At 30.8% G+C, this 10,849-nt stretch overlaps 1 pseudogene; it reads left to right on the top strand.

Annotated features, from left to right (window-relative positions):
- The first annotated feature begins 1,132 nt into the window (after positions 1-1,132).
- On the top strand, positions 1,133-10,454 carry LOC143053738 (gamma-1-syntrophin-like; annotated as a pseudogene).
- The last annotated feature ends 395 nt before the right edge of the window (positions 10,455-10,849 follow it).

Here is a 10,849-nt window from a genome sequence, read left to right as displayed (position 1 = left end):
CTGGTTTCTCATTGGTCAATCGTCTGGCTAAAAATAAATGTGGGAAATTTTGGTCAATATATAACTCAACATTAGTGTCGTTGTGTACACGTGTGTTTCATAACAAAATGAATGTCAAACAGCTTATAGCATTGAATGAGGTAAAAAATGGTCATAACCTTTTGCTTCTGGGGCAAAGTGGAACGGGGAAGAGCCATTTGGTCTGTACTATAGAACAAGAACTAAAAAACGGGGGAAAACAAGATGATGACATCAGGTATCAGACATGTGATTCTTCCGGCGGGAGTCAAAATCTCCCAATTTTTAAGCCTCTTCTGTCCCTTCCATTAATAATTCAAATGTTCCGGTTTTTTTTATTTCAAAATTTCAATACCAAAAAGTATGTTGGTCTCTATTTTCTATCACCATCAATGTCAACATACATTATGTTTTTGTGTAACTGATGAAGGCAATTTTTACCTGTAAACTAAAGAACTTGTATAACTATATGGCTTCAATTGACAGCTTATTTATCTACGATCTTTACCTTAGGCTTACTGCCATTCTGTAAAAAGCTTTGTGTATTTAAAACAACTTTATAACAAATTTCAATTTACTTCTCTTGTTTTGTCATATTTTAAGTTACCCTCCTTAAAATAATGAAAATTGACAAAAAAAATCTAAATGAAATACAAATTGAACAAAAAGTCATATAAGAATGGTAAATATCTTAGGCCAAATAAGAAAATATTATTTTTGGAAATTCTTTGAGAGACGGACAAATAAGAAACTGTTTTTTGGAAAATTATTTGAGAGATCTATACTTCTTTTCAATGGTTAAATTGAAATTTTTAAGACATGAATTGGCCATTTTTAGTGACAGTGCTTATTCTGGCAACTTAAAAATTTGATAAAAAAATAGAAAAATGGATTAACACTGTTTGATAACTAATTAAACATGTGAACAAATATTGGATGATGCAGCTGAGAAACACACTAGAAATGACAAAGATGAAGAAAGGAAAATAATCTTTGAATTAGTAGCTAGTTGAGTGATCAAGGTTCTTTAGGATTAATTCTATACTTTTATCAATCATTTTATATAGTGACCTATTTGTAGTGTTAATATATTCCATTATACCTCTTTGCAGATAGTCCAAGTTACAACAATCAAGACAATGGTAGTCAGGTGAGTCAAATCTATAGGTTCAAAAGAGAAACTTTGGTATTTAGAAAAAAATTGTCTGCCTTGACTTGCAATTTTTGTCAAAATGACTCTCTCGAAGGTGGAATCTGCTTGTGAATAACAACTCAAAAGTAATTCATTATGTTGGGGATCTTCGGATAAAGGTTAAATTTCGCGGTCAGTACGTCGACTGTGCATGCACCAAAACATGTAAGACACGGACCAATAACGGTCTCTGAATTAGAATATTTTTGTAAAATTTGCATTTTCTGTGTAAGCAAGATTGATTCAAGGACAAAGGAGAAGGTTCACGAAGGGTTAAAATTGGCCCAAAATTTTTAATGCTTTTTAGATCGGGCCAAAGAATTATAAATTTCAAATAGAAACTAGAATTGCCATTGCAAGCAATAGCGGAAGTCACCCTTCCCCTATTGCCACTAAGCAGCAACCATTTGAAAACAATTTAACAGTGAATGCAGATCAACGCATTGCGATATATCGTTCTGTAAATTTTCAGTACATTTTGAGCATTGTCAAAAGTTTCACATTTCTTCTGTTTCTATGGCAACGGCAGCCATTTTGAAAATTCCGAAGTCAAAAGTCTCATCTACACATGCCAGTTAACAATAATATTAAGTTTCATTAAGTTTGGAGCATTTTGAAAATATTTGACATTTCTGCAGTTTCCATGGCAATGGTGGCCATTTTTGAAATTCCAACTTCAAAAGTCTCATGCAGACTTGACAGTCAACAAATATATTAAGTTACATCAATTTTGGAGCATTTTAAAATTTTTGAAATTTTTGACATTTTGGCTGGTTTCTATGGTTACAGATACCATTCCAAATTTCTAATGGCAGATACCACATTGGTACATGGGAGCGAACATACTATCAAAGTTTCAATGGATTTGAGCTACCATTTTAAGAAAGTAAATGCCACTTTGAGGTTTTTGAAGCATTTTTACCATTTTTGACTTGTTTCCATGGTAACGGCAGACATTTTTGATATTCTAATGCCAAATTGCATATGTACCAATGTTGCTCATCGTTACTGTGGAGTTTTATTAAATTTGGAGCATTTTGATATTGTGGAAATTTTTGATGTAGTTTCCATGGCAACATGATAGTTCCAATGATTGCCAAAATCATCCAAAACCAGTATATGCCCGGATCCTACATTGTATCAAAATATAATGATTCTGAGTCTAAGCATCTCCAAATAATTCACCAAAACCAAAAACTAGAATTTTTCACAATTGTTCCGTTTCCATGGTAACGGCAGCCATTTTTAATGGTCTTAAGACCTACAGAAACCCGAAATTTTGTGTTCCCTATTATACTTAACTATCATTAAGATTGGTTCCATTGGCTCCGAGAAAACTGCCGGACAAAATAGGTGGAATAATAATAATAATAATACAGAAAAAGAAACAGAGGAAAAGCAATATGTCACCCGACATTGTCGATCGGGTGACATAATAATTATGATAATACTGTTAAGACTAAAATATACTTTTTTAGCACCTTCCATTAAATTTTTTTAAGCCATGACCCCTTAAATATACAATTTTTTGTATTTTAGGTTAATTTTGGTCAATTTTGTCCAAAATTTTAACTGTTTTTGGCATTATTAACCTTGGCCGCCATCCACGATCCAAAAAGTTTTTATATTGATTCTATATCACATTTGGAATCTTTTGGTTACAAAATGTTTGGATCGTAGGTGGCGGCCAAATTTTTCCTAAAGCTGTTAGGTCTGAGAATTGCACAAAGTCATCATAATTAAACAATATATTTATCATCATTTTATATACAACTGTCATCGCATGACATGAGTATTAAAATTTAAAATAGTATTTTATAACATATTTCAGTGTAGAGAAATGTTTCCTGGTTTAGGGAGACAATGGAGGGTCTATGTTTCAATACAATTGTTGTTCGCCTATTTAACCATATTCTGTCCTGGTACAGATAAACTAAGGTTAGTTATTTATTTCACAGACAATTGTTCTTTTGTTGAATTTGTTTTTAGCATATGAACTGTAAATTATAATATCTATTACGTTATGGAATTAAAGTCAAGTATTGATGTAGATAGATTTCTGACATAAGACAAGTTTTTTTATACACCTGTTGAAGTCTCACATAAGGTATATTTTTGTCTATCCATGCACACAAGTACGATTATCTCTTTATTTAACTCCAGTATAATTGATCTTCATAAAATTTAACACCAAGGTGTCATTCATTGGCTGATTGGATCAGAGCAATATCCAGTAATATTTCATTTCTCATTTCAAAAATGGTAAGTGCTATAACCTAGATCAGGAATTGAGTATATATTTCTATCAAATATAAATTTTTGATATGAATTTTGCTTTCTTTTGCTTCTGAATCAGTTGTTTCTTTTGTTAAACTTGTAAATGCACTACATCATTGACACAGAGTAAAGAGGGCGAAGGCTGTCAATAGCTAAAATGCCAGAAAAAGATTTTTGTTATATAAGAACTGAAAGTATATTTGATTCCAAATTCTGAACTGAGAAATGTAACGATTTGATAACAACTTTGTTATTTTAATTGCAGATAAGAATGAGTAACAGACTGTTGATACCAGAAGAACAGGTTGGTAGAAAACTTTAGGTGCCAGCAAACATGTTTAACCCTTCAACATTCATTAAGTGCCTGTCACAAGTCAGGAGCCTGTAATTCAGTGGTTTTCATTTGCTGCTGTTAATTCCAATTGTTTTCATTTACCATTTTGTATATATACTCTACTGGAGAGTGTCTCATTGGCAGTCATACCACATTTTCATATGTTTATATAAACCAACAATTACATTCAAAACATCTGCCACACAAATGCCTTGAATTCAATTCCTATTTTTGATTGTTAAAAATTAGTATTTAACAATTGGTTGAGTAGTTCATTGTTTCGATGAGTTTAAGTTGCGATTCACCAATTTAAAAATCTAAAAACTGTGTTCTGTCCTGCCATTATTCAATACAGGCATTGTTTTTATGTTGGAACAAAATATAAAAAAAAATAGTGTGATGCTTGCCACCCATTCTTTTGCATAATTTACTTTCTGACTTAGACATGGTTATACAAGTGGGAGATCTAGCTACCTATAAAACCAGGTTTAACCCACCATTTTCTGTACAAAGCCTGTAATATTACAGTTGTTTTCAATTTAGTCAGACATAGTCTAGCAAGTGGTTTTGTCAAGGTTTACAGACGTTCCCCCTTTTGAATTTACAGTGAAGATTATTTTGTTCTTAAGACTCTATTATGGTACATTGTGTACAGATTCCCTATAACACCCCATAGGGAAAGATTTGTCCAACATCATTGAAAACAAAAATTGAAAAAGTTTTCTATTATTAGATACTGAGGATGAATTGGATGCATGAGCGAGTTTCACCATCATTACACAGACCAGCACGGAAACCAAAATTTGTAGCTTTAAAAGGACCAGATATTTATCTCTTTGACTATCCACCAGTAAGTGGCAGAAGATTTGAAATTCATATATACACAAAGGGGTAGAAAAGAAATTTCGAAGTAGGATAGAGACCTAAAATATCCAGTAATGTTGGTGAAAAAATTTAACGGAACTACCTTTTTTGTATAATAAATCCTTTGACTTGCTAGATTTTCATTAACTATTTTATATTTAAAGATAGAACTTCATCAGAAAGAATGTTATTTTTAATAGGAAAAAGACAGCATAAAGAAATCATGACACTGATCATTTAAATAGATAAATTTTGATTGTCAGTATCGTTTTGCAGACTATCCACTATATTCCAAAAAAGACTGAAAAAAATCTTATTTGTTTGAGTGTTCAAATTAAAATGACATAGATAAAGAAAAGTTTCAGAAAATAAATTTGTTGATGCTGTAAATTTTAGCCTTATTGAGGGCGCTTAAACTACTAAAAGTTGATATAAAAAAGATTTTACCTTTATAAATCTTTAACTTTTAGAAAAATAAGCCTATCAGTGTTTTTAGAACCTCACATACTACATTTTCTATATTTCAAAGAATTTAAGAACTTTGTTATTACACCATGAGTTCCAAGTGGTAAATTTAAAGTTTTCACTTCCAAAGTTATACGTAAATTACTGTAAAACTTTATGATTTTTCAGATGCAAACCAGAGATTGGGTTAAATGTGATACAGTGTTCAAAGTTTATGAATGTATGCTGCAGATTTGTAAGGTATTGTTTGTTGGATAAACATCCACCTCTACTTTTCTGTTGCTATAAAATTGTAAAAATGATAGTAATTTGCAAAAAATATTTTTCTAATGCAATTTGATTTCACCTATGATTTGATCGGCTAAAATTCTGCTTAATAAGTATTGACAATCTACATGTTACAAATGTATAACAAAATACCTAAATATTTATGTGTAAAAATATCCTGAATATTTTTTTCTTTTCCAGCAATAAATTATACACTGATTTACTAAAGAATTTACATGCATGATAACTTTTTATTGTTAAATTCAGTTGAAATTTAGAAAGTACAAGTCAATATATATATATTACAATGTAATGTATTTTTTAAAGTTAACTTTTTATTCAACATATGTTCTTGAAAAAAGCAAAAAGGCATATACAAGTAAAAGATGTAAAATCCCTTATTTTGCTCAAATCATTATTAGGATAAAGAATTATTAGATGATAGACAACACTGTTGTAACATACTGGCTTGAACTGGAGAGAAACTTTACCTTAGTACAGAAAGTCGAGCAGAATTACCACATCTTGAAAAGGCTTGGTACAGAACTAATCATAGAAGTATAACAAGATTAAAGGTATGTCTGATGAAGCATAATCACAGGTAATTATCTGCAGTAATTACTAGCTTATCAACTCTGAGGTAATTATGAGTTCAAACATTGGTCATGGCCATATGTATTTACTGTGATCTAAATTGTCAGTTCTCCTGGCAAAGGGCGTTTTTAATAGCCGACCATGCGAGGGCTGTATAGCAAATCAAAGTCATTATAAACTCCCATCATCATTATTGTCTATACGAACACCAGCTTTCTCCCCTTATAAAAACTATTTACAATAATAGCTGAAATTCAATTAAACATACAAATAAGCAAGTATAACATTAATTGTATTTTTATTGTATAAACCTAACATACAGTGTATAGTTTATAACTATTAAAAGCCTATTAGAATATTTCCATGGTAAAATTTCATATTAAATGTAAAGGGTTTCCTCTTTTCCAGCACAAGCCATTTGGTTGTACATGGAGAGGGAATTTATGTGGACTGACATTAGATCTGGAGTCAGGATTTTCTCTGTATGATAATAGTACTAAAGTATATAGATTCAAATTCTATGGATTCATTGTTATTTATGGAAAATCAACTTTTGTGTATTTTGTGGGTAAAAGTAAATCACATATTTTTAAATATTTCAACAACAAAACAAAAAAACACATTTTCTTCAGACTTTGGTAAAATCAGGAAATTAAATATCCACGAAAATACAACTTTTCCTCAATCCACGAAATTTTGTATCTAAAAAAATTAATGAATCCTCAGGAGCTCTATTTCAGAAAAAAATAAAAATTGGCTTCACCAATAAATGTTGAGTCTGTAATAAAGGAAATATATCATCACTGATATAAATGACAAGTCTATACGATGCATGTAGTAAAACATCATCTTATAGAATTTCAACTTAAAATTATGGCAAGCCGTTCTCGTCAAACCTATGTTTAAACCATTTTTCGAAAAATTTACACACTGAGAATTACAACAAAGCACACTGAGATTTAAAAACTTCAATACGCACACTGAGAATTGAAAATTACACACTGAGAATTGAAAATTACACACTGAGAATTGAAAATTACACACTGAGAATTAAAAATTACACACTGAGATTTCATAAAGACGCACTGAGATTACAAAAATGAAAAATGCACACTGAGAATTGAATATTACACACTGAGAATTGAAAATTACACACTGAGATTTCAAAAAGACACACTGAGAAATTTAACTGCAGCTGTAATCCTTTTACAGTTTGGAATTACAAATACAAGTCCAGTGTCTGTGACGAACCTAATTTATACTTAATCAGTCACTACTAGGAAGAGGGGGTGAATTTCTCGGTAACAGTTACCAGGAACAGTCTATACTTTGTTGTATAGAAAGTACCTGCAGTCACAAATACATATTATACCATCTGACTTAGGCCGTGTTCACATTGACCTAAATTCGTGTTGTGTTATTGTAACTCACACGTAAACTAAACACAATTACGTTCACATTGATAAAACTCAATGTTTACATGTAGTTTAAATCATGTTTTGTCTACATGCAGTCGATATTCAATGTAGGCCTTGTGTAGGTTAAGTGTACACAAAACTAGGCATGGAAAAAAATAATTTTACCATGTATATTTAAGGAAGAAACGATTTTTGAATAAAATTGGATGTTTATGACAATTATTAATAAAGTTCTTTACAGAAATATTTGTTTAAACTTGATACATTAAACTTTACGTAGCTTTATTAACCCCTTATCAAGACTCAAAGCATTATCATTGCAAAACACATTATTCATTTGAAAAGGTCTTCCCGAATCGACTGAGTGTACACAGAAATATTTGCCACTGAGCTTCACTCAAACAACGATTCATTTATAAATGCATTTCTAAAAAAGTGTAAGGTAATTTTTTTTTGTCTAGTATCTCAGATCCGTTAAAGCACACTTAGAAATATAATAAAAATACCTAATCCCTGTTGCAAAATACTCCTCGTAGAAGAAATAACATTTGAAAGAAAAAGAAAAAATAGAAATATATTGGTCCTTAAAACATCACATTTTTTTTCTTCGTTTGTAAACACGCTACTGTAGCCTACATTTTCTAATGCGTAATCGAGACATCTTTATTATCTTTAAACTACTGCACATCATCAAAATGGATTTCATACAGGAGGGGGGGGGTGGTCATAGTTTTTTTCTGCGCGAATGATTTCATTCAGTTTTTTTTCGATGCTAACAATCAAAAATTTTTTTTCTCAATATTTAACACCATAATGTATGGGGAAACTCTGAATTCAGATCTATCTTTTATCATCTGTGTGACCAGAATATTTAATATGAAATTGGGAATAAGAATATTTTTCAGGGAACACTCCATCCCCACCTTTTTTTTTAAGTCAAATGATCGTTCCTTAACTGCTAGAAAAGTTGTCCGAGAAATTTGTATTCGGTTTTAAGAGACATATAATACTGTAGTATATGTCTCTGGTTTTACGTAATGAACATTTAAATGACATATAGTTTACAATTGTGAACAAATCGTATGTACAGGTAATTAAACAAGGTGTATAGATGTGAACAAATTTAATGTGAAACCAGTGTGCATTACGGTAAACTAATTGTAAACATGTTTACTGTACATGGCGTTTGGTGTGAACACGGCCATATAGATATACATAGAAAGATGTGATATGAGTGCCAATGTCAGAGATAACTCTCTATCCAAGTAACAATTGATAAAAGTAAACCATTATACATGTAGGTCAAGGTACGGCCTTAAACACAGAGCCTTTGCTCACACAAAACAACAAGCTGTAAAGGGCCCCAAAAATTACTAATGTAAAACCATTCAAACGGGAAAACTTGGAACTGTCTGATCTACATAAAAATGAGAAATGTTTGTACATAAATATTTATATCATGAATATAATATTGGCAAGATATATAATAGCACATGTAAATTGACATTGCACATATAATCAATAGTTAATACTTTTTATGCCCGTTAATTGGACTTATTATGGTATAACTTTGACTGTATGTCTATCATTCTGTCAGATATGGCATTGAGAAGTTATTGAACTTTCATTTTTGAAACAGCAACATGCGCTCATGGCGAAGCTGATCACTTGTCTCTTACATTGCAAACTACATGACATACAATGTACAAATGTATGTACCAAAACTCAATTTTAGGCATTATATTTCAGTAGAATTTTGGATTAATAATGTTGCAAGATTATTTGGTAAAATAAGGGCTCAAGTAATTTACTATCAAATACATAAATGGGGCATATGAAAGTCAATCTAATGATAAGTTTCCCAAATCAAAAACATTGGTGATATATATATATATATATATATATATACATGTATATATCCTTCATACATGTCATATGTATTATCAACATGCATATTACAATATCAGGTGTAGTACATGTATCATCTATGTCAAGCTCTAAATTGTTCCTTATTATTCGTATAAACTGGGAATGAATTTAACAAAAACAGCGGTTGTCATTTATTCTTTTCTGCCAAATATGTTTTTTGTAAATTGTTTTGATATGAAAATATGCTGTCTGTCTGTCTGTTGTCATTGATTCTTGCCTGTCAAATATTGTTTTTTTGTAAATTGTTTTGATATGAAAATATATTGATTTTTGTCTGTCCGTCTCTGTCTGTCTGTCTGTCTGTCTGTCCGTCTGTCCTTAGAAAATTCACACAAATAATCCATTTTGCACCTTTTTTAATGATTGGTACAAGTATTTGTATGTACTTTTATAATGACAGGTTACATATCAAGTACAAATTTTGTTACGTCTGATTCAATCAAACATGTCTAATACTCAGTTTTCACACCTTATACATATATAATTATTTATCATGCTTGAAGATATTGACTTGATATGTATTACAATACACCATGCCAAGTTATAGATTATTTTAAGTATAGCATTTTGTTCCAGTATAAAGAAATTTTAAGCAAGAGGGGACTATGTATTGTTATGCAGGATACTATACTCCATCACTCTCATAATTATTCTCATGATTTAAATTCGTTATTTTTAAAATGAGTAAGGTAAATTAGAATTTAAATTAATCAATTTTGTTTACATTCCAATTTTAACCATGCAAGCGAAATAGAAATTGTTCTCAGGGCGGGAATACATGTATTTTTAATGTTGAAATTTGGAAATCTAATTTTAAGTTATCATGTTAGTATGTACATACATGTACATGCATAGTTACATCATTGTTTTGCACACATCATGCACATGAGTAAAAGGAGATCGGGATTATATATCAATGGGACATCAACCCAACATTATTGTTGATTGTATTAAAATTGTTTTAAAATTGGTTTTGATTATGTTGTTTTAAGATGTTTTTTTCTTTCTGTCATAACTTGGTTTCTGTTCAAAAGGGTTATATTTGTATATTTAACAATGAAATTTTTTCATATTTTAGGTTGTCCAGGCTATTTAGTGAGCACATACTTCTGAAGCTATTCGTTGCTGGAGCAGCATAACCCATATGTACAAGAAAACAGGCCGCCTATGAATGAAAATTCAGCAGTCGAAGCTACTTGCCGTTTAGCATGACACCAATGTTTTTTTCTGTTCATGTCCTGATCTGAACAAATCTTGATAGAAGTTGTGGAGAAATTTTAAACTTAATTAAACATGTACAAAATGTTTCAAATGGATAGAAATTAAAGTACATAATTGATAGGATAGGATATAGGACAAGACTGAATTTCCAGGTTTTATAGTGCAAATATTCATGTGTGGATTTGGTCGGTATATTGAACTTGTAGTTACATACATGTAAGATACTGAATAAAATGTCAGCGAAATTCAGAAAAAAGGAAGTTTGAAAGG

Source organism: Mytilus galloprovincialis, chromosome 12 (assembly GCF_965363235.1).
Source record: "Mytilus galloprovincialis chromosome 12, xbMytGall1.hap1.1, whole genome shotgun sequence".
NCBI lineage: Eukaryota > Metazoa > Mollusca > Bivalvia > Mytilida > Mytilidae > Mytilus > Mytilus galloprovincialis.
Note: the sequence above shows the minus strand (reverse complement) of the source record. Positions and strands in the feature narration are given on the sequence as shown.